The following is a 27,871-nucleotide window of genomic DNA, read 5'->3' on the forward strand; positions in this document are numbered from 1 at the left end:
TGGCAGGTTTCGTAAGGAAGCACTGAGTGACTTGCAGTTCCAATTTTGATAAGTTCAAAGTTGCCGCCTCGCCATCTGGTTGCAAGTATTTTCCAAACTGGCAATGGTGCTGCTTCCCACGGCCAGGCCGCCGCGTAGAAATGTGTTATACCAAGTGCCCTGAAGCTTAGAAGCTCACTCGAAATCACTCTACCATCCGGCTCTTTCACGTGCAGCCTGCGCTCTGTTCCACGTATTTATACAGGATGCCTACGCGTTTCAGGGTTTCCACTACCCCTTCTTCCTGGGCCAAACAACCAACAGCATTTCAACTTGTTCATGCTTGCATTTCCGGTTTTATTCAATTGCAGGTAACGTGTGTATTTTTAAAATCATTACAATGCATGATGGGACATAGAGTTTCTTAGTTAAGTTCAAATGCGTAGTCCGTGATTATTAAGTTCATCATTACCTTAAGTAGGTTTGTGTCACAGTTTGGCAGGTTTCGTTAAGCACTGAGTGACTTGCAGTTCCAATTTTGATAAGTTCAAAGTTGCCGCCTCGCCAGCTGGTTGCAAGTATTTTCCAAACTGGCAATGGTGCTGCTTCCCACGGCCAGGCCGCCGCGTAGAAATGTGTTATATCAAGTGTCCTGAAGCTTAGAAGCTCACTCGAAATCACTCTACCATCCGGCTCTTTCACGTGCAGCCTGCGCTCTGTTCCACGTATTTATACAGGATGCCTACGCGTTTCAGGGTTTCCACTACCCCTTCTTCCTGGGCCAAACAAACAACAGCATTTCAACTTGTTCATGCTTGCATTTCCGGTTTTATTCAATTGCAGGTAAAGTGTGCATTTTTAAAATCATTACAATGCATGATGGGACATAGAGTTTCTTAGTTAAGTTCAAATGCGTAGTCCGTGATTATTAAGTTCATCATTACCTTAAGTAGGTTTGTGTCACAGTTTGGCAGGTTTCGTTAAGCACTGAGTGACTTGCAGTTCCAAGTTTGATAAGTTCAAAGTTGTCGCCTCGCCAGCTGGTTGCAAGTATTTTCCAAACTGGCAATGGTGCTGCTTCCAACGGCCAGGCCGCCGCGTAGAAATGTGTTATACCAAGTGCCCTGAAGCTTAGAAGCTCACTCGAAATCACTCTACCATCCGGCTCTTTCACTTGCAGCCTGCGCTCTGTTCCACATATTTATACAGGATGCCTACGCGTTTCAGGGTTTCCACTACCCCTTCTTCCTGGGCCAAACAAACAACAGCATTTCAACTTGTTCATGCTTGCATTTCCGGTTTTATTCAATTGCAGGTAACGTGTGCATTTTTAAAATCATTACAATGCATGATGGGACATAGAGTTTCTTAGTTAAGTTCAAATGCGTAGTCCGTGATTATTAAGTTCATCATTACCTTAAGTAGGTTTGTGTCACAGTTTGGCAGGTTTCGTTAAGCACTGAGTGACTTGCAGTTCCAATTTTGATAAGTTCAAAGTTGCCGCCTCGCCAGCTGGTTGCAAGTATTTTCCAAACTGGCAATGGTGCTGCTTCCCACGGCCAGGCCGCCGCGTAGAAATGTGTTATACCAAGCGCCCTGAAGCTTAGAAGCTCACTCGAAATCACTCTACCATCCGGCTCTTTCACGTGCAGCCTGCGCTCTGTTCCACGTATTTATACAGGATGCCTATGCGTTTCAGGGTTTCCACTACCCCTTCTTCCTGGGCCAAACAAACTTATCAAAATTGGAACTGCAAGTCACTCAGTGCTTAACGAAACCTGCCAAACTGTGACACAAACCTACTTAAGGTAATGATGAAGTTAATAATCACGGACTACGCATTTGAACTTAACTAAGAAACTCTATGTCCCATCATGCATTGTAATGATTTTAGAAATGCACACGTTACCTGCAATTGAATAAAACCGGAAATGCAAGCATGAACAAGTTGAAATGCTGTTGTTTGTTTGGCCCAGGAAGAAGGGGTAGTGGAAACCCTGAAACGCGTAGGCATCCTGTATAAATACGTGGAACAGAGCGCAGGCTGCACGTGAAAGAGCCGGATGGTAGAGTGATTTCGAGTGAGCTTCAGGGCACTTGGTATAACATATATATATATATATATATATATATATATATATATATATATATATATATATATATATATATATATATATATATATATATATGTTTCAAATTCCGCTCAAAGACGCCGACTGCGGCCCCGCGGGAAGTGGCACCAACGCCGGTCGAGCCAACCGGTGAATTCTAATCACAAAAAGTTCCAATTCCACAGTGCTCTCAGTCCGCAAAATCACACAAGAAACTTCTGCTGCTCCAAGGGTGTTTATTTAAACTAACAACATGTTTCGGCTGCGGACAGCCTTGATCACGTTAGTTGATAGGCGTGTTCCCATTGTTTATGAAGTGAAGGTGCAAAGGACAAAGAAACAGGACTGGTAACCTCGTAACTTTGTACATAACTGAAAACAGTACTAAAATAGTAAATTTCACACAATCAATGATATATTTCACATCACTTTACAAGATTGTAATTAATGTTATCATAAGCACGAAGAAATACATAGCGCTATCATGGTCAATTAAATCAAAATGCGGCGGCACGTTCAAATTGCAAAAGAAACAATAACCATTAAAATAACAACAATCTGTTCTTATCGTGCCGAGTTAGGTACGTTGTGCGGTCCAGCCGGCACCACAATGATAATATCATATCGCAGATCCGCCATGTTTGTAGTTTTACATGGACTGAGCAAAACTCACAGCTCTTTAAGGATTCAGAGACCACGTAAAGGTGCAAAGTGCACCAAAATACGAGCACACTCCTTGCTCTGTATCAATATACACAGAACAGTGTATCCAGGATTGATAGAGAAAATAAAATAAAATAAATTAGAAAATGACCTAACCTGTAGATCAAAGGTTAACAGTCTGCACAAATCTGAAAGTCATAATGAGATAACAGTACAGAAAGTGTGTCTCTGGGGATGGTATAGTGAACCATAGAAATTCATGAAAGAAGCATAAATTTACATAATTAGCTATGTAGGTTAAATGCCACACATAAATGTTACAAAATTAGCTATGTAGGTTAAATGCCACACATAAATGTGTGGCATTTAACCTACATAGCTAATTTTGTAAATTTATGCTTGTTTCATGAATTTCTATGGTTCACTATACCATCCCCAGAGACACACTTTCTGTACTGTTATCTCTTTATGACTTTCAGATTTGTGCAGACTGTTAACCTTTGATCTACAGGTTAGGTCATTTTCTAATTTATTTTATTTTATTTTATTTTCTCTATCAATCCTGGATACACTGTTCTGTGTATATTGATACAGAGCAAGGAGTGTGCTCGTATTTTGGTGCACTTTGCACCTTTACGTGGTCTCTGAATCCTTAAAGAGCTGTGAGTTTTGCTCAGTCCATGTAAAACTACAAACATGGCGGATCTGCGATATGATATTATCATTGTGGTGCCGGCTGGACCGCACAACGTACCTAACTCGGCACGATAAGAACAGATTGTTGTTATTTTAATGGTTATTGTTTCTTTTGCAATTTGAACGTGCCGCCGCATTTTGATTTAATTGACCATGATAGCGCTATGTATTTCTTCGTGCTTATGATAACATTAATTACAATCTTGTAAAGTGATGTGAAATATATCATTGATTGTGTGAAATTTACTATTTTAGTACTGTTTTCAGTTATGTACAAAGTTACGAGGTTACCAGTCCTGTTTCTTTGTCCTTTGCACCTTCACTTCATAAACAATGGGAACACGCCTATCAACTAACGTGATCAAGGCTGTCCGCAGCCGAAACATGTTGTTAGTTTAAATAAACACCCTTGGAGCAGCAGAAGTTTCTTGTGTGATTTTGCGGACTGAGAGCACTGTGGAATTGGAACTTTTTGTGATATATATATATATATATATATATATATATATATATATATATATATATATATATATATTCCAGCTTTGGCCCATTCTCGGAAGAGGGAGTGGGCAAAGTTATGCTAGAAATTAAATCAGGGTCCCCTCAGGACCCTTGTCCCCACCATATTTTTTCGCAACTCACCCCAATAATTTGCCCAGCAGTGACTCAATTACTGAACCACTCGCTGGAAGCCGCGGAATTCCCAATCAGCTGGAAGAACGCCACAGTTACCCCTCTTCTAAAAAAAGCAGGTTTAGACATCAATAATCCAGCTAATTAGAGATCTATATCTCAGCTACCCTATTTATCTAAAGTATTAGAAAAACTGGTTAATAGGCAGTTGGCCAGTTTTCTTGAAACAAACAACTTACTAGATATCTCACAAACGGGTTTTAGGGCCAACAACAGCACGGAAACTACACTCTTGTCCGTGCTGGATAATATCAGAATGCATGTAGATCAGGGGAAAACAGTTGCCTTGATATTATTAGATCTCTCGGCGGCGTTTGATACCGTACCACACAACCTGCTATTAAGAACTTTGGCAGCTAAAGGCATCAGGGACAGAGCACTGGGGTGGTTGCAATCCTTCCTATCGGATAGAATGCAATCAGTGCACATGGGCAATTTTTCATCCCCGCACCGGAACATCAAATATGGGGTCCCACAGGGGGCCTCACTAAGCCCAACGTTGTTCAACGTATTTGTGTCTTCCCTGGCAGCAATAGGTAGAAAGTGGGGTGTCGAAATCTGTTCTTACGCAGACGACACCCAACTAACTGTAATCCTGGATGAGAGGAACGACCCCAGGGATAGGCTACTAAACGGTCTCTCAGAACTGTCTGACTGGATGCACAACCATTGTCTCAAACTAAATGCAGACAAATCTGCGATATTGCTGTTCGGCGGACACACTCAACTGTGGAACGACAGTTGGTGGCCAGAATCCCTGGGTACTCCACCAACTCCGACACTAACAGCAAGAAATCTAGGAGTAATGCTTGACACCTCCCTATCTATGAAATCCCACGTATCCACTATATGCGGCAAAGGCTTTGCTGTACTAAAGATGCTTAGAAGAGTCTTCCCCTGGATTCCCATAGAGTGCCGAAAGATCCTGGTCAGGTCTCTGCTGATGAGCAGGCTGGACTACGGAAACTCCCTGTTCGTAGGCATGGCAGAATATCTCTTCACTAAACTTCAAATGGTGCAGAACGCAGCGGCCAAGGCCGTTTGCATGAAAAGAAAGTTTGACTCAGCCAAGAGCTGTCTACGTCATCTTCATTGGCTGCCAATGAAGCAAAGAGCAACTTTCAAAATGATGTGTATAACACACAGAGCATTGCATAATACAGGCCCACTTATTCTTAGAAACAGGATTCAGTTCTATGCTCCAACCAGAAATCTTCGCTCTCAATTCACGGCAAGAGCAAGAACCACTCGGGTGAAGAGAGCCAGGATGGGAGAGCGAGCCTTCTCCACATAGCCGCAACCAAATGGAACGAACTGCCCGCGGCCCTCCGACTCACGGACTGCCACTTGGCATTCAGGAAACATCTGAAAACCTTCCTCTTCCCTAAACCAGACTAATCTAACACGACCTATGCCAACCCACCACGCACTGTAGCTACTACGGCGCCATGATATCCTACTCTGGATGATTGTTAGCGCTTTATAAGAAATAAAATAAATAAATATAAAAAAATACGAAGAAAAAGAAGAAGAATCACTGGAGGCCAAAGATATAGTTGCAGTCTTGATACAGACAAGTTGCTAATCCAAAGAACCCGCAAGGAAAGTTTTGGAAATATGCCCTTCCTGCAGGGTCACCCGGATTTTTTTTGTCTTTTTACGGAACACTATTTTTGTTGACTTTGTAGCTCTGTGCACTTTACTCCCACTATGCAGTGGTAACGTTTTGTACTCTAGATGTTAAACATATATAACTTATTTGCACATTTAGTTACATATAAGCCCCTACAATACTGTAAACCATGTACCCAGGGCCTTTAGAGTAAAAGCTACTAGTGGGCTGCAGCACTCATTTTGCCACCCACTAATGTAGCACAGTAAACCATGTTTCCAGGCCCGCCACTGCACCGTGAGTGCACAGCTTTAAACTGCTATTTCGACCTGACAAACCTTTTACCAATCCTAAACATTCCTTTTTAATACTTATAAGCCACCCCTAGAGTATGCATAATTGTATATTAAATGTTTTACATGCCTCAGCAGTGAAAAACCTAAGCATATTTATCCATGGCAAGGCTGGCTCTCCCATAGGTTAGCACTGGTTTTCACTACTACCTTTAATAAGAGCTAAATTCCGTTTGAGAGTAGCTCGAAAAATCGTTCAAGGACTCATTGGAATAATATTTTAAAATCCAACTTAATGGTCGGGTCAAATATTATATCACTATTTTGTAAATGTCACTTTTAATATGTTGTAATTTTCTTATCTAAAACCAAAAGACTTTCCTGCTAGTCTCCAGCTGTCACCTGACTCCTAATGGCTCCCCTGGCGAGAAATATGTATTGCTCCCAGACAGCTGACAAAGGGACCTGGGAGTGGCAAGGGGTACACCACATTTGACAGTTGTGCCCAGCTCCTTCCTGAGCTTCAAAGGATACCTACTTTGTCACTAGCAGATGAAGCTCACGCCCAGGCCTTCCTCCCATTTGTCTTTCTAGTCAGGCAGGCACCAAACCGAGTGGAGGTAGAGGAACAGACCTGGAGTGGTTTTGGGGTGGACAAAGAGTTGCCCTCCATCCAAAGGCTTGCATGGGGCATAAAGGTGGACCCTCACAGAACTCTACTTAGAACACTTCAGGACCTGTGAAGAATTAGGAGTGCCCTGCTGTCTGAAGAACCTGAAAGAAGCCTGATCTGCTTGCCTTGAACCCAGGACACCCAGTAGTAACTCCAAGGGTCAGTTGGCCGGGCTTCTATTTGAGCTACAGGGATGCATAAACAGCTTCCAGGGGTGTTGTTCCCTGTAAGTGCCCATCTGACCAGTTCCAACTAGCGTCTGTTGGAGTGAGTCCTACCACCTAAGTGAAGCTCCCTCATGTTCTGGACCCTTTCCTGATGTTAGAGTGTGCTCCTCCTGCCCCCCAAACTGCAAGAAGTTGGACTTAGAAACGTTTTGACAAAGTGTTGCCTGAAGAACAAACAGACACTGGGATGGGCATTGAAGCCGCAGCCATCGAAAATTCGGCCAACCTCAGATTGATGGTTTGCCCTACTGAAGGAGATCAACCTTCCAGAAAAAATGATTTTATTTCCGAACGTAGATGGCTTCATATAGACCAACGCCGGGTACTATCCAATTAACATCGAGGCCTTCCTGTGCACCGACCTCAGACTTCGCCCACTTGGAACTGTCCCATCTTCATCAGTAACCACAGTGGTACCTAGCTCTTTAGCAACCCGCTGTCATCAAGCTCCACTTTGGTTCCAGCTTGGCATGCTGGGGCTTCGTCAACAGCCATTTTTCCTCCATAATAATTTCTAAGACAGGAGGTTAACCAACCAGCGGGACAAACCTGTTCCCTGTGTCAGACATACACACCATTGCAGCCGTCCTTAACTTCTAACTTTGACCCAGTCTCAGGCATGAAGATAACTAGAGTTGACAATTTGAGCTTTCTTGCACAATTTTACTTCAAACTTTAAAAATGCATATTTCTAGTTCTACTTATTGGATTTTTGGTGCAATTGTATTTACTAAAATGTACTATATTTTTCTAAATTGGATTGGGAATTTTCTTGTGTTGTGTTTTCCTTTTCTTACTGTTTGACTGTTGCTAAAATACTTCAGACATTGCCTCCAAATTAAGCCTAAATGCTTTTTTACAAAGGTACAAGAGGGGTAAACACAGATTTATTTTGTGACAATAGTGGTTCACCAGGAGGAGGATTGTGAATATTATTTCAGGTGGGTACTCAACCCCCTCAACTAATAATCCAATTTCTTATAGAAAGAACTAATTGAACTAAATTATGAATAACATCTAAAATGCACCCATTCTTGAAATGGCAGCCCAGGTTCAGAAAAGCAGTATTCCGGTGACATAGAATCATCTTGTAACCTTATGAATGGCTTCCCTCTCTATGTAACAAATTTACACTACCAATTCTAGAATGATCCAAAGATGACTCTCTTTCAACAATTGCAAACTATTCCTACTACAACCCCTTCCCGTTCCAGAAGACCTGTAAGACCCACTACACCCCCTAGCGTTCTGCCCCTCCCACCCCCTATGATCAACCAAATGTGTGCCATTCTTCCCATGATCCTACTGTCTAACCTCTTCTGGGCTATGTTACTATAAGTACTAATCAGCATCAATGTATCTATGTACAGGCTGTGTCCACACTTAAACACTATGAAAAACAAAAATAAAGCTTCTAGACTGTTGCAATGAAATTGTTGTTTAAACTGTCAAGATGATGCCATAGTTAAAAACAATGAAAGAAAAGTTAATGTGCCAAAAGATGACATGGCCAGCAAGACTTGGAATGGTGAGATGGAAAATGTACGTTAAGTAAAAAAAAAAGTTTTTTTAAATAACCCTGAAATGGAGACACTTAAAAACAGTAAGAACAACCTGTATCCCTAGAGCTAATTATTTGTACAATTATGAACGCTTATTTTGATTTTAGTGGAGTGTGTATTATAGTGCTAACACCACTTGTCAATAACTTCCTCGAGACAGAAGAAGTGCCAGTGATTCAGAGGGCCAAAGGATGCCTATGGCTTGATTTAGGATTTGATAGACCGCACACTTTCAACCAGGGTGGCAGATGACATTACCGCCACCATCCTGGCAGACTATTGTCTGTCAAATTTTGAGAAAACGACCAGCCCAGCTGTGCCCTGTGTACACTATAAGGAACCGCCATCACAGCGGCTTCTTTTGATGTACAAAACTTTGGTGGCCAACCACCTTCAGTTTTGAAGGCTGACCATCGAACTTCTAACAATTCTTTGCTTTTCATACACAAACTCCCAAAACAGCAGTTTGTTTCAGAAAAACAAAAAACTAATAATCCCACACACCCCAAATGTTTGGGGTGGAGTCCTTATTTTTCACTGGGTGGTAAGATACAGGAAAAAAAGGTCATTACGTCGTCCACCTTAAATAGGGTGGGGAATTTAACATCTTTCCTCCGACAGCCCCATCTCTGTTAGAAGAACTTTTTCATCAATGGAGCCAAATGAGGTGGGTGAGCCGAGGGTTTTGCGGACTGGGCACTTTTTCAGGTTTGCGATGAAGTACTCTATTCCTCAAACTATAAATCATACCCTTGATCTTTCACCTGAGGCGTGTTCTCTTGTGACGAACAGGTGGGATATCAGTGCTCTGTCTATCACAGAACGTCTTGATCCAATGTAAGACGGAGCGGGAGGATATTTCAAAGAAAGTTTATGATGTGTGAAAGTTTCTACCCGCACACCTATTATAATTGGCAGGGTAAGTGCACAGTATGTTTTAGGCTGCTGACCTGGGGCCATCTAATGAAGAAAATTAGTTTATTATTGACAGATGGCGACCCAAGAATGTGTAGTATGGAGGTAAAATGTATGCATAATGTAACTGAGTTAAAACTAATTACTGAAAGTTGTTCTCTATTTTTACACTCGGAAGAAAAATTGACACTTTCTTTTTGGATGCAATGCATTAGTATCCAGGATTTACATTTTGTGTGCCGTGATGATTTCAGCAATGACAGGAATAAGATAAATACAGCGTACAAAGGACTTTTTGCATACTTCTTTAGCATGTTCCCGATATGGGTTAACCCCTGATATGTCACTTTTTTATATATTTCCTCCTGAATGTTAATCATTAAAATGAACTTTTTATTCTTAGCGTGTGAAAAGCACACAAACATCTCTGCGACTCTGGCTTCATTTAAGTGGAACCACAGCAAATGGTCTATGAATAGTTTTGATGGAGAATATTCAAGTCAGAAGTAGACAGTGCTGCATCTACAATGGTAACCTGTGATTTCTCCTGTAGGATTTCAGTTATAGAAATATTCATAGATATTGTTAACATACCTACATAGTGTTTGCATAGGACAGATCCAAATACATGAAAATAAAAGTGTGCAAAATGTAATAAATTTGAAATAACGTGTTACCTGATCTCACCCCTCTATATTTTACAAACAAAAATTATATTAGAGATGTGGCACCCGCAGAGAAAAAAGTGCTGTGTGGGCATTTTAAGAAATAGAATAGCATAGTGGTTAAAAAAACGTATCACTTATCCTTGCCTCGCTACTTCTTGCATTATGCTCGATACATCGAAAAAAAATACCCTTCAAACTGCTCATACACGCCTACAAAGCCCTCCATAACACCGGACCCCAATACCTCAACGTACTAATCTCCCCTAGAGAAACCTCCCCTATGAAGACCTAGCCATGGTCCCTCACATCCATAGGGCCAGTGCGGGTGGCAGATCCTTCTCCTCAGGCCCGGTTCCAGTAATTTTTATTTGGGTGGGCCAAGGGTGCATTTGGGTGGGCCAGTGCGAGCTCGATTTTTCACATATATGTCTAGGCAGGCCTGCTTCAGGGCTCTCCTTTATCTCTTCTTAGTCTTACAAGGCCCAGTAAAACGCACTCTTTCCCAAATCTCTTTCTAAATGTGATCACTCTAAAAAGTGTTTTTCTATGTAATGTCCCTTTGATGGGAAGAGGAGGTTTCTGAGGTGGGAGTATCAGGCAAGTGACACTTCTCGGGCTCCCTCTGTGCGAGCCTTCAGGGAGAATCCCTCTTCATTACTACCTCCACCTTACCACGGACTCTGCAACGCACTCCCTTACAGGCTTGATTATCCACTACTCCTCTCCAGTGCACCTTATCTCACAGATGACCTTGGGTCCCAGCCCCATATCAGGCACCATCGGACTCCACTTTAATTTTCCCCGGTAAAAACATTAGGAAAATCACCTTCAAACTTAAAACATTGAATATAGCAGTAAATATAATCAGCACACACTTTAAAGTATTTTCCACAGTAGCCCTTATGACCCGACTGCTAATTAAATAAACAAAAACAGAAAGGCCGGCTTCAGCGCTGATGCGAAAGTCTTTTTGGGCGCTGCGCCAATAACCTCTTTCTCCGTAAATACCTTTACTCCCACCTTCCAACAGTGCCCCTCATCTCCCAATGCCCCCCTCTATTGACCTCCTCCTCGTATTCCCTCAAAGCCACATGCCACAAGTGCCCCTCCTCTCCACATAGCCCTCCCCGTATTGACCTCCTCCTCGGATTCCCTCAATGCCACCCTCCACCAGTGCCCCACATCTCTCACTAACTCCCCCTTCCACCCCATGACCTCTTCCTCGGATTCCCTCACTGCCACCCTCCACCAGTGCCCCTCATCGCTCCATAGCCCCTCCCACAACCTCCTCCTCCGATTCCCTCACTGCCACCCTCCAACAGTGCCCCTCATCTTTACATACCCCCTCTCTCATATGCATTTCATTTGTCGCATAGCGCTACTCATATCAGTGTAGTGTGTATCAGTACTTTACACAACGCACACATTATACAGAGACAATGAATCATACAAGTATGTAAATCAGTCTATAGGGAATGTCACATAAGCTAATGAGGATTATAAGGTGTATGAATCACATGTCATCCATACTGGTGGGAGGGATATTTTAATAGGGTTTGATCTGGGGAAACACAACCTTAGGATTTAAAGAGTATTCCATGGGGGTCAGCTTTACTGATAAAAATGTATATCTGCCCAAACTTACTCATTTTAACTACAATAGAATAATGAAAGACTGGGGCAGTTCTAACTATATCACAAAACCAAAAAAGCGAAGTTCTAACTATACCATTCATGTTTGTATGTAGCTCTTAGATGACAGTTCATTGGTTACTGTCCTATGTTAGGATTGTAATTTCTGAACAGCAAGTAACACAAGGATCTCGGTGACAAAGGCAGTAACCCACTGAGCTATCCAGGGCTTTAAGTGGGCCGGGTCTCACCGGGTCTGAACACCGGCAGTTTTTTTAAAGGGGCCTCGAAACAGATCTCTATCGGGCTCTGTTTTGTGCGCTGGTCACAGATAGTCCGTTTTTTCCGAACTGCAGTCACTGCAGTCCAGAAAAAAGTGCCAGGGCACAAAACAGAGCCCAATAGAGACCCGTTTCGCGACAGCAGGCACATCGGTGTACCCTGCTCACACTACTCACATGTGGAATGTTACGACATGATGTCATGCCAGGTGAGCGTTGTAGGGGGAAGGGAAATCCTTTGAAGAGAGTCATTTTCTCTCTGGATTTCCCTTCTCTTTTTGAAACTCAGGAGCAGCAACATTGTTTTGACGTCACCAGTGCTTTAACCGGAAGCTTTTGCAATTATATACAAGCCATAGTTGTTGTTAATTATCTTATGAAACTAACAACCATTAACAAAGCCAATAGTCCTGACTTGTAGGTATGATATTATTTGTTGTATCAAATAACTGGATGCAATGACAGAACCAGCAAAATACAAGTCGGGCTGAACACTGCTAAACACAGATTTTTAACGTACTGTTTTTAAGCCATGTCCTCAATTACATTGGCCACCCCCTTTGAGAGACCCCCCCAGTTTTTTCATCCCACTCAAAGCCCTGGAGCTATCCACATAAAATACAGTTCATCTGCATTTGACAACTAGTAACAGACACATGATTGCTCTCCAGCAGGATTATTAATGTCCAGCGTTATCTGGGCATTTTGTATTCTGCTGGGCCTGTGCAAATTTTAAAAAGAAAAATATATAGTAACACATTCTCTTAACTACTCCATTAGTCAAACTGTGTGCCACAGCCTTATGTGATAAGCCACTGCAAGGGTCAGGAAAGGTGAATAGGAATAAACAAACTTATTTTCTCCTGCGCTGCATATAAAAATAAATATCAACGCAGCAGGACAGTAAGCAAAGGTTACCAAACAAAGAAAGGATGTGTCGCCTTTTGCCATGCAGAGAAGAAGGGGTGAAAAAATAAACAAAGCCTCGTTAACATATACATGGTCTTGTAAAGACCTGTGAAGTACTCGGGTGCGGCTGCGATAATCTCTAAAACTGTCTGTGTGTGTGTGTGTGTGTGTGTGTGTGTGTGCGACCCTCGGCCCGGGCTGCACACGCGACGGGGGAGGGTTGAAGCACTTACATCCCAAAGACGCCTGCCTTCAAGCCCTCACTGCGAGGGCCAAGGCTCCTGTTTGGGTGGGCCAGGCTCATGTTTGGGTGGGCCTGGCCCACCCAGCCCACTCGCTAGAACCGGGCCTGCTTCTCCTACATCGCGGACAAGAACTGGAAAGAACTCCCCCTTCCCATCAGACGAAGCCCGACACTGCACCAATTCAGAAAGGATCTCAAGACCTGGCTCTCTTCAGATGACCTATGGAGCTGCTCGCACTGCCCCCACCCCCTCGAGACCTTCACAAGGGAGTAGCGTGCTTTAAAAGTCCCCGATTGATTGATTGATTGTTCATTTACAGTATCATAAATGTGCATGCCTACTGAATGACTCGAACACAAGTAGCATATTGACGCTTATGCACAAAACACATCATGATAAAAAAATATATATTTTGGTTGATGTACAGCATCGCCAAAAAGAAAAGGTTGAGACCTAATGACTATGCCAATGCTTGTTTATTTTACTTTTTTACTAATGCACGGTATCCCAAAAGTGAGACGTAATGGCGTTGCCAATGCTTGTTTCTTTTGTTTCCCCTAAACAGGAAGTTCCCCATCAAGCATTTTACACTTTTTTGCCCAAATGTAACAGCTGAAAGTTAGCACCTGGCAGCTGTCATCGGTCTCCGTCCGTGTGTTTTTTTAATTCTATTTCACACTTCAAGCGGAAGAGAGGCAAATCTTACTATGGGTTCCAACCAATCACAAGAAACGCAATGCGAGAGGGACTGCGTTGCAGCTCTAAAGCCAAGAGCTCTCCACCTGGCAGTCTCCAGTTGGACAGAGCATTAAAAAAAACGGCAATTACTAATAGGTTTTAAAAAATATTGGGGGTACAGTCTGCTCTAGGTTGGCTCATACAACGACCTTCATGTAGTTCAAACATCAAGAATTTGGGGTCAGCATTCAGACAGTCCAGCGCTGGTCTGTGTATTATTTGCCCAAGACCACAAAGATTGGCAAAGCCAGGATTTAACTTACAAATCCTACCTGTGAAGCTGCGCCTTCCAGACCGACCGATGCCCAGTGTCGCTGTACGCCTAGGGCCCCGTGCTCCGATCCCCGGTGGTCCTGTACACCTCTCCCTGCCCACCGGTGCCCAGCAGCCCTGTACTGCTGCGATCAAGCAGAGCGACGTACAGAACGCCCGGCTCTCTGCATTTTCCGCTTGAACCGCTTCTGGCAGAGCGGCAGCCGGCCCCACCCCTCACCTTTATCCAAGCAACCTGTCCAGTTTGTTCTACTGGTTTGACTCGTTTTCCACCTTCCCTCCCCAAATACCGGGCACTTGGTCTCCTCCTCTGAGTAATTTAACTCACCCCCAGCTCTTCCTAAGGGGGGGGGGGGCAGCTCAGCATCTCATCCTTGGCATGCTGTGGCTGGAAGCCTGCCTCCGAGGGAGCCTCGACCCTATGAACAGATTAAACTTCTCGTGGTTATAACTGGCGCGCGCCGGGCCCCTGAACTCCTACGGGTGGGGCGTGTGAAGGGACGTGTGGTGTTAGCAGTGTCTTCAGTGAGAGTAAAACGTGCACATCACCCAGAGATACTGGAGGTGGAAATGTTACATCTTCCTTTTTCCGCTGCACATCAGGTTGGGCAGCAAAAGGAACGCACGACAGCTGTCAACTGAGTCACGTCACGGAGACGGCTTTCTGTGGATTTTGTTTTATTACGGCAGCAGTAAGCTTCCTGTGGACTTGTAGCTCACTACCTGGAAACAATAAACTACAAATCCCAACATGCTTCTTTTTGTCGGCTAAAACGCCAAGATTGTCTGGAAGCCGACATGGGACCATTTAACAGTTAGGTGAAATCTGCAGCTGACCTTTGGACAGGTCTCAATAAGGACTCAAGTACCCAATCGCGCATGCCTTTAATGCTCCTGCTAAAACGCGACAGCCACATTCATTGTGGGTTGTTAGATGAAGCGCCGAGAAGGTGACGGAAGGGGCTTCCCGTGACGCCGGTGTGTGCCCCGCAGTACGTCGAACACGGAGCTGAGCGGAGGCAGACGGCTCCGTCTCGCGAGTACCACACCTCGCGCCAGGGCTCCGTACCCCACCTCGCGCCAGGGCTCCGTACCCCACCTCGCGCCAGGGTTCGCAGCCCTTCCCGAACACCTGTTGCTGTGAGCCCAGCAGCGCCACACGTGAGGTAAAACCATCCAGGCGCGCGCACAACATCCATCAGTCGCAGCTGCTTTTGCGCAGGCACTGCCCTCGGTGGGCAGCGGACGGCTATCAAGAGATCTAGTGAAAACGTAACTTTTATATCTTGGATGCAACTTGTTTTTGTATTAAACACAAAGCGACTCACCTTCTTTGCGGCACCGGGGTCAGGGATCCGGGCGAGCTCTAAGCTCGGGTAGGTGTCTGCAGCAGGAGCACTCCTCGGCTCCACCTGCTTCGCACACAGGCGATTAGCCGACGTGTCACCTGTTTGCACTGCGGTGTGTGACTGAGAGCAGATAAAGGTGTGCCTGTCTGGTGTGTGAGAGCAGAGGAGGGGTGGTGAGGCCGGCGGCGGAGGAGCGCTGCGAATCGGACATCTCCCAAACGCGGCCCCTTCCAGGGCCAAGCAAAGCCGTAGGCCATCGCGGTTATCACTCCAGACCCTGTTATTTTACTCTCTGCAGCTGGCACAGGCACAGGAAAGCATCATGTAACAAACGACTCCCTTCCAGGCATCATCTTCTGCCAAACAAGGCATTAATGCCCAAAGCTGCGACGCATTAAAAGGCCACGTGAAACAACATGTGTGCAAATGTGGTGGATGCTAGTTTATTTCCATCTAGCTAAAATCAGCGTTAATTGTATTTACGTATATACCGAGCATTTATTTTTTCCATCTACTCGGAAGCAACACTTGCTCGGTCTGTCTGTATGACATAATGTCACCAGCTCTTTAAAATGTACATTGAGTGGGCTTCGGACCCAGCCAGAAGAGTCAACTCTTGCGCCTATTGCTATTGGCTGTTTGGTGTAACATTCTGCCTCCACGGAGTGCTTGCATTGCAGTGTGTAAGGAACTATTCTACGTCTCAAAAGTACACAGAAACAGGACACACCAAATACTTTATCTCACACGTGTCCGTTATGCAGAAAGCAATGCCTTTGCTTGCGTGTTTCATTGCAGCAGGCATACATGTATTAGTCCGGACTCAAAATATAAACCTGTCCTGTTGGCGTTGCCAATAACTGTTTTAAGAATGGATAGAAGACCGCTTGGTTTTTAGTTCTGGCTAGAAAGAGCCTTCATTTATTTTGTTACGTTATACATTCAAATCAAAAATACAAACACACATACATAGTCAGTCCTTTTCATCCACAGGCCTGCCCACAATGGCATGCAGCATCAGGCAGTGGGCCAGCCTACTTAAGCCACAGGTTTGCCTGCATTCCAGCGGCACTTTCAGTCATCACGTGCACATCCATATAATGGATAAAAACATACACTTCAGCCCCTTGCTGGTGGCCAATTCTTTATTTTCCCGAGGCCCCTTCTTTCCAATTGTTAAACTTTTTTTAATCTTTCCGGAGTATTTATGTAGGTCTCGAGGTTACATTAATTTAAAGCTAATAGTACATCTTCATTGTGCAAATAAGGATGCTGTTCTCCTCTGCCCACCATTCCATGGTCTTTGGGCCAACATTCTACGAATTACATCTACAATTATGTGAAGACACATTGACCGAGATGCAATGGTTGCTGTCTTGGGTTATGTTAAAAGGCTTTCCAACAGCTTTAAAAGATTTGCCGCAATTGCACTGCCCTTGCCCAGGCGCAGAGTTGCAACCCATTGCTGCAGGGTCCCTGTGCCAGATGAGAAAGACAGGGCTAAAGATAGGATTACAAGCAATGATGGAGCCACAGCATTGTTACAGCCGCGGGCTTCGCGGCTCACAAAGACACAGGGCCCAGTGAGGGCGTATCTGTTACAATATAATGATGCTGAGATGCTCGGGCAAGATGGTACATCAACAGATCATAGCAAGACATCTTCAAAAGCGAGTGCTCGCTCTCCCTACCTGAGGAGAGACAGGGCAGATGTAAGTTCATGGTCTATACAGACGGAAAAGTGGATAGAAATGCAAATATTGGAGGAGCTGTGTGTTTTGGCAGGAACTAAAGCGAAAATATGAGTTTGATACGACTGAATACTAGTTCATTCATACCTTGCTCCCATATATCGCCATCCCCGGCCATGGCGGAGTGGACAGACTGCCAGTATATTGCGGACATGATCCCTGATGGCTTGCCATAACTGTATATGTACCTATTGGAAATTGTGTATTGCCAGTAACACTTGTACTCGCCTTTTTTTTCCTTTGGTATAATGTATCCCTTTTTGTTGCGAAAATAAATAAAGAGGACTACAAGTGCCAGAATATAAAGAAGAAAACCTGCACTGTCTGTGCTGCTTAAGTATGGAATCTGGGGTTGTGGTGGCTGTAATTTATGTTTGACATTCTTATCCACGAGTATAGTATTTCTTGCGTTTTTTCCTACACTGAAACTATTTTAGGTTCTAAAATAAAATTCATATTTTTGAAAAAAAGAAACTAAATATGGTTTCCATGCCTGCGCTACGTGCTGTTCTATTAAAATTATGTCAGTGGGTAATTTTATTTTTATATTTTAACTATTTTTTCCAAGCCGACGACCACCAAGTTCAACTAGGAACATCTTTTCATTTTTTAGCCTCTCTTAGTGTGGCGTAGCCCATTTTATTTTTCTTGTGAAGGAGTCTGGCTGAAGGTCTTCATCTTGACACAACTGAATAGTAGAATTTCTGCCACAACAAAATGGTGGCGCCCACAGAGAAGACCAAAAAAATTCAGAATTAATGTTTTATCATCCAACACCAAGGATCGGAAAGTTAAAAGAACTGTTGCAGGCAGCTTCTCGGGATTAGATGGGTATGTGACAGCTAAAACAGGAGAAAATATTTCTCTAAATTCTTGCTTTAAAGAAGTAGCTAGGTGGGACATTCAGTGGGTACTTTCCTTGAAGCTTCCACAGTAGAAGTCCAATGGCTTCATCTGGAAGGGCCATCTCATGCAGCACTGGTATTTGACAAAGCCCTCTTCATATGACCGATCTGATTATCAAAATATTGTGTCAACATGGAAACTAAGATCGCAAACTCGTGTCTCAACAGAAGTACTCCTTGCCTTTGATAACCTGCACTTTTAGAGCCTTTTTTGCAACCTCATTACTCAAATGGAGCACCTGTAAATGCTGTATTAGGCTCACAGTATCTACAGCCCTCCTCTTCAGGGGCGACTACAATTCTAGTAAAAAAAAATGCCAGGATACGGAGGTAACAAAAGTAAGAATGTTGGTCCAGGTCAATAAAGGTCAGATCTCTGGCAGGGAAGGTGCTGCACTAGCAAGAGGTCACCGGTGAACACGAAAGATTACTGAGCATGCGGAGGTGGCAATCCACTTGTTCCAATGCAGACACTTATGTAATCGACCCACTGGTGCCAAGGAGCAAACCCAGTCAATACCCAGGTAAAATAGAATGTAATTTCCAATGGGGAAACAACCACCAACGATGCATTTGCAAACCTGCTACATCATAATGCGACAAGGGGGGAATCCCACAGCTTAAATAACTTGTGTGAGCCAGAATTGGAGAAAATGTAAACCATCTGGAAACCACTTCCTGCATGAATATTGCATTCTTTATCCGCTGATGATGAGTAGCTGGCTGGAAGAGCTGCATTTAGAATACTCATTAGTCCCTCTGTGAAGTCTCGTGTTTCTCGCTAGAGAGGCAGATGACCTGAAATAAGGCCAGTAATGAAAATGTAATTAAATAAGCTAGGACAACACACAAGGTAAGAAGTAAGCTCTAAAACGAGACCGTTTCCTTGACTGCAACTCTGCTTTTCTAATTTGCAACACGGTCATCCCCTTGTGTGACATATGTTGGACGCGCTGGGAGAATGTAAAAGGAATGCTGGTCCGTGGAGCGCCGCGATCCGAGATATGCTGCAACCAACCGCTCTGTGATTCTAATTACATAGTTACATAATTACACACCTCGCTTGGTGGACGCAGTAAACATGGGCCACCGAGAATGTACGGACTTGTCATGGAGATATAAAAGAAGGCAGAAGACAAAAGCCCCTGAAACATTTGGCAATTTTCACCAAAACCATTCCATATCTAATGTAAAATTCACGGCCAGTGAAACTTTGTACAGCCGCCACGCATCTCTGTAAACTCACCCACCAGGATTATAGAATCACATCTGCTGCCGGACAATTCCATAGTAAGTATTCTGCATGTAAAAAGGGGGTGGGACCTATGACAATGTGAAACAATTTTCAATTTTTTTGAAGCACGAGACTGTCTCAACTGACCTGGCCACCCCAGGACCTATTTAAAATTAGCATCCTCCAGCGCCAAGAAACCGCATGGTATATGTGCGCTTTACAAATTCATTTAAATTCAATTCAAATTAAAATGCATGGGAGACTCGGGGAGGAAAAACATGCCTTCTCGATCAGCGACAAACTGTTTCTAAGCCCAATCTGCTTTAACAAACGTTGTTCACCTTTTTTAACTGATCAAGAGGAGGAGTCCACACAGCCATTTGTATATAGGATACTATAGACCCCCCAGGATATAGTGTCATGGATTAGTAAATTTAGCGGCACAAATATGGAAATTTAGCGGCACAAATATGGAAATTTAGCGGCATTTTTGCTGCACTTTATTTTACTCATAATCATTTTTATTAGCGAATCACTGCTAATACATTGACCATCTTACACAGTATGCGGTCACTGATCAGGGCATCGTCTAGACAATTTAGTGAAAGCAAGTAAACAAATCTGCTAATAATTCGGTATATTTAAGGTGTGATTTATTCTTCTGGGACCACCTGCCTTCCCACCGATCTCTAAATTGTAAATTTGCAGGCTACAGTTGAGTACATTCGAGATCCGGGTCTCATCTGTATAGGTTATCAATACAGAGATGTTTCAGATTGGCCAGTGTGGTAGCCCCAGTACGCCTGACATTGTCCCGGGCTTTTGGATTTTATCAGACAGGTGTACTTTTACTTATAACCCTTCCAGTATTTAGCAAAATTCTGCGCCGTTTATATCTCCGCCTCTCGAGAACCATTCCAGACTACAGAGGGGGCCCACTTCATGCGTTTGATTTATTTATTGACAGACATCACTCATTTAAGTTACAGTTACTCAGGCTTACATTAAACTTTTTGTGATGATACCACCTTTCAAAACTCACATCCCACTACAGTACTTTTTTTTGCACTTTTATTTATTAATGGATCACTACATATTAGAAATATTGTTTTGATTTAATTGTATTGTCTGATACTCGTTATTTTCACCTCCGTAGGGACCACTGCTGTTCTGTAATGGTGCTTACACCAGGTCCTTTGGATACCTAGGGCTTATCTTTTTTTTTCTGTAATACAGTATAGACCCTGATCAGTAACTTCACTGGTTTCTATTTTCGAGAAGCACGCGTGTGCACGCCCTCCCGTCAGCCACCAGAACAGTCCTTGCTCCCCTTTTATCGTGTTCTGTGCACAGCACTCCTCCAACCTACGTAATCTGGAAAACCAAGAAAAAGCCCCCCTTAAAATACATTAGATAAATAAATACAACTTTTATTTCTAACGAATAAGCCCTAAATAAGCACCCAGAAATATTCTGCCCTAACAACTAATCTGAAAAACGAAAAAGTAGTCAAATCGAAACTCGGATTTAGTGAACGCCGTCGCCCCTCTTGTAATAGAAATGAAAAAACAGAACTTTCAACACAATAGCAGGCGTGGTCACAGGAAAAACCATCGCCTATCGTGGTGAAGGAGCCGTTAGGGAGTAGAAGAGATCACTTAGCAGACAGGAGTATGATGCGAAAGGGCTCTGTGCACTCTTTATTCCTGGTCCTTACTTCTTGATTAACTGAGCATTTTGCTTCAGTTTATTTCTACTGCTCATCAAATAAAAAAGATGTGTTTAATGCATAATGTATGCATTCTTATCTTTCCAGGAACTCCACATGTGCACTGTTTTCTTCAGCTTTTCCCTGCATAGCTTCATTTTCGCGGGCACTTATGTAAAAATGCAGCGATTTTTACAAAAGTGCCGATTTCGCGGGCACTTTTGTAAAAATCGTGGCATTTTCACAAAAGTGCCGATTTCGCGTCAAATCGCGGAAACGCGAAATCGCGAACTCCTGGAGGGTCTGAGAAGAGGCAGAGCTGAGGGAGCACCACAGAAGAATGCAGGGGGTTAGGTTTTGCCTGTCAAGAGTGCATGCGCTGTTGCTGCGAGCTGTATTGTTTACAATAAAGAATTTAGAGTCTGTCACTCTTTACAGTCTTCTAATTAGCCAGCGCGCGCGTCAGGCACAACTTCCTTATATTTCTGTGAAGCACGGACCAAGCACAGCGTGCTGCTTCTTGATTAGTGTCCGTTAGCTGCTTGCGTTATGATTGAGGTACTATTTCTTCTTCACCTCCTACCCATCCTTTCTTGGTATTGCTTCTTCCCCCCTACAACCCCTTCTCCTTGTTGCTACCTCATCCTCCCACCCCTCCCCGACGTCTTTTCTAGCCTGTATCCCCAACCTCTTCCCCAGTCCTTATTTGCCCGTCCTGCCAGAAAAAAATGCTATGATAGCCGTGCCATAGCACTTTTTTCTAACTTTACTTTTAGTCATGCTACACTGCCAAGCTTCTGTATAACATGGCTAAAAGGCACAAGCAAAGCCAAAATCTCGCGAATAACGTGACAGTTTGGCTTTGCCAATGCTTGTTTTTAGGTGCAAAAGTCATATTGTAGGTTTACCAAGAAAATTCCGGGGCTTGGCTTAACTTTGGTTGGCTTTCCTGGCACTCTCATTTGCTTGCTTCTTATTTGTTTTGCAGATTGTCAATCTTGTGTTTGTCCCTCCAAAAAAGCATAGCCTATGTACCATCTCTTGATTACCTGGCTTCTGTGCTCCACTGCTAACTTTTCATGAACTACTTTTTTGGTTAAGCACTCCACAAGACTCCATGTGTTCTCCAGCTGTCTCTTTCATGTACTTATCTCCCCCTGCACTCTGTGTTGCTCACTGTCACATGTGCTACTCCCCGCCCCCTCCATGTTGCACTGGCTCGTGTGTCCTCCCCCTTTGGTTACTTTCCTGTGTGCTTCTGCCCTGCCCATTCCACATTGCTCTCCGGTCCGTTACTTCTCCTCCCCATGCTCACCCTCCATGTTGCTTCCACCCATCCTCCGTGCTGCTTACCCAACCCATGCCCTATCTCTGTTGCTCATTGCTTCTCCTGTCGACCCCCCTCATTCATTCCCCCACCCTGGCTTTCCCATGTTGCCACATGCATACCCCCGTGTTGCCCTATCTGTGCCCTCCATGTTGCTCCTCTCTGCATCTTCGGTTTTGCTTCCCCCCACATGCGCTTCAAAAACTACTCTTTAGCCATGTTGCAAAGTATTAGGATGCTGTACAACATCGCTAAAACCACTGACAAAGTCCATAGGTTTCAATGACAAGCCCTATTACATTTGCCAATGCTTGTTTTCAATCTCTTCATGTAAGACTCGGACACTGCTCCTGCAGTGTTTTCAGTTTTTGAGGGAGACTGCTAATGGCCTTATTGCCCCTATCTGCAGGGTAATAGCGTCTGTTTTTACCAGCCCCTCACTATAGGCACTTACTTGTGGCTCAGGTACATAACTGTGGTGTAGAGTAGTGAACTTCAGGTGTCGGAAATAATGCTAAATTGTGGTAATACCAATTTTAAATAATTCTACAAAGCAACCGACGGACCCATTGGAATTATCCTCAAGGGAAATCAAACCTGATTGGGTGCCTCCCAACATAACTTACCTTTTGTCAGTAGATCAATAGGTGGACCTCCTAATACTTTATTATCTCCACCATTCATGTTATGTGCCTACATTTAAATGTTTTTAAATAAGGGATGGTTAAAATCTGGTCACATAGTAAAAGGAGTATTATAGCCCTCTTACTCATGTTCTTTAAACAGCCAGAAAATATAGGCTGGTTTGAAATACAGTAGGATAATATTATGCATTACTGTCCTTGAGCGCTACCAAACTCTGGTAGATTCTACTACCCTGCCAGCACTCATCACTGCCACTGACAACATACTCATGATTCTTAGGACAGAGGGAACATTGCATTGTGTTGTAAATGAAGCTATTAGGCAGATGTAAGGCTTAATACTTATTTATTAAGCACCACAGAGAATAACTGGTGTTCCCATCAGAAAGCAGGGAGCTAACTGACAGGGCAGAACACAGGAGAAGATGACATCAGGGAAAATGGAATGCAGGACTTAAAGGGGTACAGAGAAACATAAGTGAAGAGAATACAACATATCCTCTTCCCTTCATATGGAGAAACAAAAAAAAACAAAGGAAAGTAAATCTAAAAAAAACATAATAAGTACATGCTCTTCGTTACAGAGAGAAACCTTACTTGCAAATATAGTCATGTAAATAACCTGGGGGTCTTCTTACTCTCTGAGTTCTACTGGTATAAGACCCATTGGTAGTACTGGCACTTGACTCATCGGTTCTCACCGGTTCTTGCTCGGCTTTTTTATACAGTGCCACACGTCTCAAGTTCCAACTCTCACCATTATATAGAGTGACAAATCTTTTATGAACAGACTTGACCTTGAATGGTCCCCTGAACTTCGTCAATCCGACACCCACTCGACCTGGTTTGACTTTCACCCAATCATTCACAGCAAATCTACTCGCGCCATCTGATTCACGCACGGTGTCAGGTTCACCGGGAGCAGCAGGAAGGTCAGCGTTCAGATATTCTTTCATCCACGCAGCCACCAGTTTAGTGCCTGCTGAACGTCCCCTCATGACAGAAAACGGGATCAAACCAGTCACACTATTTTCAGTAGTCCTGTAGGCCCAAACCAGGTCATTAACCAAATTCCTCACATCCGTTCTTGAAGAAATCGCCATTTGAATGGCACCTTTAACCATGCGGTTGGCTCTCTCCACTATGCCATTCCCCTGGGGGTTGTAAAGTGAGGTCCTTGAGTGTGCAATACCACATCTTCCCAAGAAATTAGCCATCTCTAGGGAGGTGAGCTGCGTCCCATTATCGGTAATGATCCTTGTGGGAAAACCTTCCTCTTTAAAGATCTCACTCAGCACAGTAATGGTGCTGTTCGTAGTGATCTCCCTCATGAATTTGACTACCAACCACTTGGAAAAGACATCAACTACCACTAACCCAAACCTCATATCTTGACTCAACTGGTAGAATGGGCCAATAAAATCAAGACATATGGTGTGCCAAGGACACCCGGGATCTACTATTGAACCACAACCAGTATGGCTACCTACTTTAAGTCTCTTCTCGCTTTCCAAGCAATCGGTACATCTCTCTACCCACTGCGAGATTTCGGAGTCCATTCCGGGCCACCAAAAATTCTCCCTGATTCTCTTCTTAGTAAGGGACTGCCCCAGGTGACCCTCATGGGCTAACTTAAATAAAGTAAAACGCACTTCTTGTGGAGGAATGAATTTGTCGTCCATTAAAATCATGAAACCATCTTTGTCCAAGATAGACAATTGTTCCAGAACCTTTAAATAGGGACGAAGTGCGGGAGATAAGCAACTCTCTCTCCTTGGACCCTTCGCTATCAGGTCTTTGACTCCACACAACACCACATCTTTAGCCATAGATGTATTCCACAAACTCCTACTAATTGCCCTAGCACACATATCTACCACTTCGTCTACAGCGGCAACAGAACCCTCTGAGTTGAGAGATTCTACTCCTAACTTGTCCACCCTCTCCCAAGGTAGTGGAAGTCTAGAGAGTCCATCCGCCTGGCAATTCCTCCAACCGGGAATATATTCCACAGTGTACAAGTACTCTTGGATCCTGGCAGCGAGTCTGGCTAACCTGGCAGAACCCTTGCCAGCGCCGCCAGGTGAAAGTATTTTAACTAGGGGTTTGTGATCTGTCAATAGCGTGAACTTGAACCCCCACAGGTACATCCTATAATATTCGCAACCCCATGCTGCGGCTAGAGCTTCACGCTCGATTATAGAGTAATTCCTCTCGGCTGTAGTGAGTGTCCTCGAGGCAAACGCTACAGTTTTAAGACCAGATTCGTGTACTTGAGCCAGAACCGCACCAACACCCACAGCACTCGCGTCTACTGTCAAAACTGACTTGCGGTTGGTGTCGAACGGTGTCAAAATGCCTGCCTCGCAAATTTCCACCTTGATTCTTTTAAAACACTCGTCTTGTTCCACACCCCACACAAACTTGCATCCATTCCTCAACAGTACCTTGATCTTTTCGGTTTTCTCTGCAAAATCTCTTACAAACTTAGCGTAGTACTCGATGAGGCCAAGGAATGACCTCAACTGATCTTTATCACCTGGAGGTGGTGCATTTCTAATGGAGTCTAATAAGTCTCTCTTGGGTTTTATCCCGTCAACAGACAAGGTATACCCAAGATATTCAACCTCCTCCACCGCAAATTTACATTTCTCTTTCTTAAGAGTCAATCCTGCTTGTTCCATCCTCTCCAAAACGGTCTTCAAGATCACATTGTGTTCTTCAATAGTCGCTCCAAATATCAGGACATCGTCCTGAAAATACACTACATTGTTCACGCCCTTCAGTACAGCACCCATCATCCTTTGAAATACCCCGGCTGCAGAGGCGAGTCCAAAAGGCATTCGCGTAAATTGGTATATTCCCTCGGTTGTTATGAACGCTGTCAGTGCTTTTGAGCCTTGGTGCAGTTTTATTTGATGATAGGCGCTGCGAAGGTCCAATTTGGAAAAATACTTTCCACCTTTAAGTGATAAAACCAACTCATTGATGTTCGGTAAGGGGAAGTTGTCTACTACAATGTTTTGGTTCAGGGTGCGAAGGTCCACACAAAAACGAAATTTTCCATCGGATTTGGTCGTAATAACTACGGGGGAAATCCAGGGTGACGTTTCGATCTGCTCTATCACACCCTGATCTAGCATCTCTTTCAATATCTTCTTCACTTCCTCGCGTGCAATGAAAGGAACTTTTCTCACCTTGTGTTGCATGGGTATGGCATCATTCCGCAAAACAATTTTATGCACATAACCCTTCAACTCTCCTATACGTTCATCAAACAGACCATTCATTCCTTCAACTATCGAATCTGTGGTTATGTTATCTACCACCATCACTTGTTGTGCTGCCCTAGGATTTATTATTATTCCGAGGTCATACTGTTGTCCCCATCCTAAAATTGCAGGACCAGATTTGGCTACATACACCTTTCCTTCGGCTGAGCGATCCTTGAATGATATTACGCACACCATAAACCCAATCACCTCTATACTTTCGCCCTGATAACCACAGGCATTAATGTCACTAGGAGATAGCTGCACATCCTTCCAATTTGTTAAATACATATTCTTGGGAATAATGGTCCATAAGGATCCAGGGTCAACCATCAGCTGGACCTCAACTTTATCAATAAGGAACAGGGCTTTTGGTCTGAATCTTCTCCTAGGCTCACCTTCATTCACACCATCCCCACCTAGACACAATATTTTGTTGGCACCCTCAATACTAACGATGTCTCTTACTTCATCCCTGTTTTCGACAACAGCTACTTTATCAACATTTGTACCCCTACACATCTTCGCAAAATGTCCTTTCCGCCCACACTTCCTACACATCTTGTCAATAGCAAAGCATCTCCTGAAGTCCGAACTGTGAAAAGTACTCCCACACCTACTGCACATTCTTCCTTGGGATCTATTCCTGTCACTGCCTGAGAACGCATTGTTAATTCTCCTCTGACCACTTCCCCTTTGATCTACACTTCTCTTATTCACAACAGCAACTTCATCATGATCAACACAAGAAACACCATTCCCTTGAACATTTTCTTTTGTGTTATCTTTCTTTTCCATCTCTTTCATGCATGCATTCGATTCTTCAACCACTTTTGCTATGTCGATGGCCATTTGTAGGGTAGGATTTTTTTTGCCGCCCACAGTTTCTCCTGCATTTTTTTGTTTCGGCACTGTACTATCAGCTGGTCTCTTATCATTTCGTCTCTTATCTCTCCAAAATTACATTTTATTGACAGCTCACGTAGCCTAGCTACAAACTGGTCTACTGATTCCTCATTCCTCTGGGGTTGGGTGTAAAATTTGTGCCTCGCCATGACAATATTTACTTCTTTTGCGTATTGTTTTTTTATCCGAGCTTTGGCTTCTGTGTATACATTGGTTATTGCCCTACCATCTTGATTAACTGCTACTGGAAGATATTTAAAGGAATGTTGACCCTCTTTGCCTAATGCACTTAACAAGAGGGCTTTTTTTTTTTTTGCACTGAAATCTTTCCCATCAAGTGCCTCGATATAGTTCTCAAAAATGTCTATCCATTCATCCCACTCAATGGGTGGATCTCCAGTAGCTTGTAGGAACAATGGAGGTGCTATGACATTCAGATTTTCCATTCCAAAATTCTTTAGAGGAGCACTGTTCTCTTTGACACAGAGATAGTGAAACTCGATTAAAATGTCAACTCTTCCTCATTAAAACGTGCAATATGTGCTTCCCTACTCTTTCTCTGCCTTAACTATGTAGGGAAATGTGTTCGTGGTGACTTTTCCATG

General features: G+C 43.6%; 1 protein-coding gene across 4 annotated transcripts in view; it reads right to left on the bottom strand.

Annotated features, from left to right (window-relative positions):
* Window positions 1-27,871, bottom strand: part of RAB27A (RAB27A, member RAS oncogene family) — a 533,740-nt gene that overhangs the window by 178,957 nt on the left and 326,912 nt on the right. The window contains exon 1 of one of the 4 annotated variants that reach the window (XM_078684859.1): window positions 15,499-15,644. The exons of 2 other annotated variants lie outside the window; for them this stretch is intronic. The gene's annotated coding sequence lies outside the window, so the exon portion shown is untranslated. Of the gene's footprint in view, window positions 1-14,169; window positions 14,307-15,498; window positions 15,645-27,871 lie in introns of those variants that run through there. One more of the 4 variants, XM_078684860.1, reaches the window with a different exon arrangement.

The sequence above is a fragment of the Lissotriton helveticus genome, chromosome 3_2, assembly GCF_964261635.1.
Source record: "Lissotriton helveticus chromosome 3_2, aLisHel1.1, whole genome shotgun sequence".
NCBI lineage: Eukaryota > Metazoa > Chordata > Amphibia > Caudata > Salamandridae > Lissotriton > Lissotriton helveticus.